The following is a 6,000-nucleotide window of genomic DNA, read 5'->3' as shown; positions in this document are numbered from 1 at the left end:
GGAAACACTTTGTCTGGAAGTTTTTCCTTTGCCAGCTGCTGCCTTGTACGCTTTGTCGAGACTACTCAGCAGCTTCAGCTTGAAGTTGTTCCCGAAGGTCTTCTAGATCCTTCCGATTGCTGAGTTGCGTTTTGAACAAAAACGGCAGCGTCTTGACATACGCGGGCCGAGTGTACTGAGTTGTTTGACTTGGGCCTTGGCTTCCGTATTGGGCTTGGGCCTTCCAATCCTTATGACTTATAACATTTATACTCAATATTGAACAAACACATTAGTAGAATAAATCAACGCATTTAAACTTAGTGTGTTTAGAATATGTATTCTAATTTATACTTAAACAATTTTGTCAAATCAAAATTATGTGGAAAGGTGTTTCAACAGGCAGGACCGGAGCTCGGAGATATGGAAGAGTCGCCACCCACGAATGGGAAAATGAACACCGATCCCTTGCGGGAGACCGGTGTGGGTTCGAGAAACTTAGGTACGAGCCGAGAAGGCTAGCTCCTTTCCGGAGAAAGGCTACTAGGCACCCCGACATCGCCCGGTTATGAACCACCGGCCTCCTACTCAGCATGTTAGGCGATAACGGACTAATCTTATACTTCTTTAAGTTTAAAATTCATTTGAAACCTTTTCTTTCTTTTTTCAGAAACCGTTTTGAGCATATATTATTGGAAAGCCATATTAGTAAAGAATCACCCATTTATATTATACATACACAGAGAAGGGGGAAGAAAGAAGTGATTTATTTACAACTTTATTTAAATGTCATGCCGTGTGTTTATTCTACACTAACTTATTTCCCCAAAACGAGTTTATTTACATGGTTCGCACCTTAATCACCGTTGGAACGATTTAGGTGCGTTTTAAAACCCCGATTAGTGAAGTTTACTCGAATCGCCGTTGGAACGACTCAAGTGCTTTGGAAACGTTTGAGACAAAAACCTTTAATTAAGAAAACTTGGTTAAACATACAAGTCAATTTTATTTTGTACAAATCCTTTAAGAAAATGATTCAAAAACTCTATTATTCACAAAGAAAGCGATTTTAATTACAATGTTCACTTAATCCGCCTTTGGAACGGATTAAGGTTTTAAAACGTGGTGTTTTGGAAACAATTTGAAATATTAACAAAAAAAAACTCCCTTTATTTATATTAGGAACCTCTAAAAATTCATTAGTTTAAATAATCAAATTGAAAACTCTCTTTTGATTTATTTTCCCCTCTTATTTAATGGACTCTCTCTACCTATTATAATTACAATAATAAACCCATTTAAAGCAAGATTCATAATCAAATAAAGCCCATTTGAAACATGGACCCATGAATGATCCAAAAGAATAAAGAAAGTAATTCTAGCATATATATATATACATTTAAATCAAAAAGAGAATATGAAAATAAAAGTTAATAAAAGGAAACTATATAATACATATATGAAAATATTAGATAAAATACATTTATACTTTAAAGATGTGAAAATAGTAAATAAATCTCATAAATAAGAACATAACATTTACCCAAAATAATTTCATTCAATAACCAATAAAATAACCCAAATATCCCAAAACTACATATATACATTTATAGTTTTAAATATCAAAAAAATAACGTATACTAATATCTATTGATTATTTCCCAAAATGCCCAAGTAAATAATCTTCAAAATAGGATCTAATATAACTCAAATGAATAAAAGAACAAATATATACATATACTTATGTTTTAAAAATTAAATAAAGAATGATATACAAACATCCTAAATAATTATATACACTAAACATCTAAAATAGTTTGAAACACATATATTACATAACTATACATATATATATTAAGGATTAAAAGCTTAGAAGTTGAGAAAAATGGACTGAAATGGCATTTTTTGCGTTTTGGCAGATTTACCGACGGAAAATCCGTAGGTAAACAGATATTAGTGACAGAAATGGCAAATTACAGCAGCAATCTAATTGTTTCCAGATTTATTCAAAAGCTTTAAATTAAATCTAATTCAATCGTTTTGGATTTCCGAACTACCAAAAATGGATCATAGTCAATAACGGAAGTTCCTAAAACGATGTTTTTATTTTAAAACATTATTTGGAAATTTCTTTTAAATTAGAAACTTATAATTTCAACGTTTTTCGATACCCGAACTACCTTTTTATCGGATCACGGTTCGTATTGGGATATCAAAACGAGGTTTTCTATTTTAAAACAAAACCGAATTTTATTCAACACGAAACGAAAAATAAATACGCTAATTAAATAAAACGTGATAAAATAAATAACTAATCAAATAAAAAAAAACTATAACATAAAAAATAAATAGAAGAAGAGGATAAATAAAATAAAATAAAATAAAAGAGTCTAGTCCTCGGATAATACCTTAAATTCGGTATCTGACAGTCGAAGCCGATCGATTCCACGAGTCGCGATCTTCATTTTTTATATTTTTTAGTAAAAGTTTAACTTTAGGAAACTCGGAATTTTTGAGAAAAAAAATATTTTTCTCAAAAAAATTCACTTTCTCTCTCTAAAAATGTTTAGAGTGAGAAAGGCTCCAAGAAATCCCTCCCATTTTTGCATTGGGATCCGTGCCCCTTATATAAGGAAACGGGTCCCGGAAACTTTGGGCGACGCCCGAGCAAAATTGGGCGTCGCCCAAAGCCGTTGGGTGGCCGCCCAAGGCTTGTTGGGCGGCCGCCCAACATCACGTTGGGCTACCGCCGAACGATTGTTGGGCGATCGCCCAACGATTGTTGGGCGGTCGCCCAACAGCGTTGGGCGCGCGCGCCCAACTGCCGTTGGGCGTCCGCCCGACGCGGTTGGGCGCTCGCGCCCCCCCTACCTTTGGGCTTCCGCCCAACGCGATTGGGCACTCGCTCAACGGCCGCCGGGGCGCGCCTCGCGCCGCGGTCGTCGAACTCGTGTTCCGCGTCGTCGGGCGTTCACGCATCGTGACCGCCGAACGCGTGTTCCACGCTGCCGTTTGCACACGTCCCGTGTGCCGATGAGCGCGCGTCCCATGCCGCCAAGCTCGTGCCTTGCTCGGACACCGAGCGCGTACTATTCATGGTTGGGTGCGTGCGTCCGACAGACGTCGAGTGCGTGCTTCGCGTCGTCGAGCGTGCGTCCGACTGTCGTCGAATGCGCGTCGGCCACCGCTAAGCACTCGCACCGTGCCGTTAAGCATTCGCGAGCTATCCGATCGACAACAGCGACCGACTGTAACTTATTTATTTTATTATTTTTGAAACTTTCGGAATCAATCACTTCAACCGTCTTGTTTTCAGGTTTTCATCACAGGTCCTCCGACTCGGTGTCTACAGCATCCAAGTCACGGAAAGCCTGAATAAGACCCGCGTGTATAGTTCCGCTCTTAGTGCGGAAGATCGTCTCGCCCAAGGCATACAAAAGGAAGCTGCGCGTAGCCTGATCCGTGTCATCTCGGTCACAGAAGTCCCTGCGACTCAATAGTCCAGATGTGGTAACGAACTTCGCCGGGGTGACCTTGACACCCGTGTAGACTCCAGGTCCAATCAAAGCGGATAACTCGACGCGGTCGACTTGGGGACGCACCATGTCAAAGAAGAAAGGGACCGGGATACCGCTACCTCGCAACCCAGTCAACAAGGAGAAGTCGCGGGGCGAGATCGTCATCTCCCCGAATGAGAAGTGAAAAGTATGGGTTGAGTCCACCCATCTCTCGCATAAGGCGCGCAGGCCGAATCGATCGCATACCCCGTTGGCGCGAGGCAGCGCCAGGATAAAAGGCTCGAAGCCCAACTCTCGTACCCGGGCTTTGGCCGCCGGGCTAAGCAAGGCATGCCAAGCATGGATATCCTATGTGGTCCCGGAAATGCCAATGATCTGGAAGTAACGGAACGGGTAAATTTAAATCTCGCCTCTAGGCTCACGTCTAATAAAGGTTTGTTAACCTAGTTATTCTTTCGGTTATGTTTAAATCTAACCTAGAGCTCTCTGTCAGTTAGGACCGTCACGTTGTGAGATTTCGTTCTTAGGGTCATTTGTGTAAGATTTGATTAATTCATCATTCTTTGGTGTTCCACTCTCCCGCGTGCTTGCAAGGAGATTAATCCAATTCTAACGTAGGTTAAAAGCATTTGATTTAGTCGTTTATGTTTTTTTTACTACTCACGTGCACTATTCACGTTTTTACTATTCACGTGCACTATTTACGTTTTTACGATTGGCATGCATCATTCATGTTTTTACTATTCACGTGCACTATTGACATTTTTACTATTCACGTGCACTATTCACGCTTTTACGATTGACATGCATCATTCATGTTTTTACTATTCACATGCACTATTCACGTTTACTATTGCAGTTAGCATGCATTATTCAATGTTTTTACTATTCACGTGCACTATTCACGTTTGTACTATTCACGTGCACTATTCTCGTTTTTGCGGTTAACATGCATCATTCATGTTTTTACTATTCAGGTGCACTATTCACGTTTTTACTATTCACGTGCACTATTCACGTGCTATTCACGTTTTTACTGTTGGCATGCATTGCTCGTATTTTTACTATTCACATGCATATAGGTCAAATTATTTGAAAAAATAAATAAAGCATTGCTTACGTGCATAGAAATCCGTGTTTTCTAACTAAAGGTCTTCTAAACGGCTTAGAGGTTAGCATGCAAATGATGTTCAAAGTATGGCTACTAAAGCCTAGAAGTCTAGTCAAAAGATAAAAGAGTAGAGGGGTACCTACCTGATTAATGTTGGTCCGGTTCAGATGAGAATCAGGATCCTGAAAGGGAGCCACTCCGCATAAGTTGGCATACGCCTCGCGTATGCTGAGTAGATTCCGCGTGGTGTCTGTGGATAGGGCAATCATTTCTGACTTTATGTTTCACGCCCCGCGTATGGGATGATGCGCCTCGCGTATTTGAATGGATTTTCACTCCTTGCTCGTACCTGAAATACAAATCTCGGGGCCGAGTTAGCTTGACGTTTTTATTTCCTAAATTACTCAAAAATAAGGGAAATTAACTGAAAGCATGGAATTTATTTTTATTCCGTTATTTTATTAAAATACTCTATTTTTGTAATTAAACTTATTTATTTCTTCTAAAATCAACCCATAAATCACGCTAAAAGATAGGGTAAAATACCCCTATCATGTTCTCGAAGACTGTGTCAATTTTTGACTCTCATCCATGGCAAAGTTTTGACCGTGACGAAGAGGATGTCGCTGCTTCTTTTAATAAAGGCTTCTATGATGATCTGGAGAACCTCGGTGGGCCTTGGACCTTTCATGGGAAGAACGAGATTGCAGGAGATGAGAAAATAGATGTCTTGCAGCACTTGGATGAGGAGGATCTTGATGACGATGATGATGCTTCTGCTGCCCCCCTTCCTTAGAGATAGATTTCCCTTTTTATATGTATTCAAGCTTTCCTGCTCCCCAATCACTCGAAATTCGATCCGAATTAAATGTGATTTTGATGAACTTTATTGATATTGCTTTAATAGAAATAACTGCGTGCACCATGGTGAAAACGCTTTTTGCTTTTTTCTACACCAAGTGTTTTAATAGCCTTGATAACTACGTGCACTATGGTGAAAGCGATTATGCCTTTTTCTACACCATATGTCTTAACAGCCTTGATCCGCGTGCATTTATAGTCTGTTACACCCATATGTCTTAATGGTTTCGATAACTGCGTGCACCAAGGTGAAAGCGTTTCGCTTTTTTCTACACCATGTGTCTTAACAGCCTTAATAACTGCGTGCACCGTGGTGAAAGCGTCTATGCTTTTTTCTACACCAGGCGTCTTAACAGCCTTGATAACTGTGTGCACCATGGTGAAAGCGTCTATGCTTTTTTCTACACCAGGCGTCTTAACAGCTTTGATCCGCGTGCATTCATATGGTCTGTTACACCCATATGTCTTAACAGTTTTGATAACTGTGTGCACCAAGGTGAAAGCGTTTCGCTTTTTTCTACACCATGTGCC

This window comes from Euphorbia lathyris, chromosome 5 (genome assembly GCF_963576675.1).
Source record: "Euphorbia lathyris chromosome 5, ddEupLath1.1, whole genome shotgun sequence".
Taxonomy (NCBI): domain Eukaryota; kingdom Viridiplantae; phylum Streptophyta; class Magnoliopsida; order Malpighiales; family Euphorbiaceae; genus Euphorbia; species Euphorbia lathyris.
The sequence above is the reverse complement of the archived record's forward strand: the minus strand, read 5'-3'. Positions refer to the sequence as shown.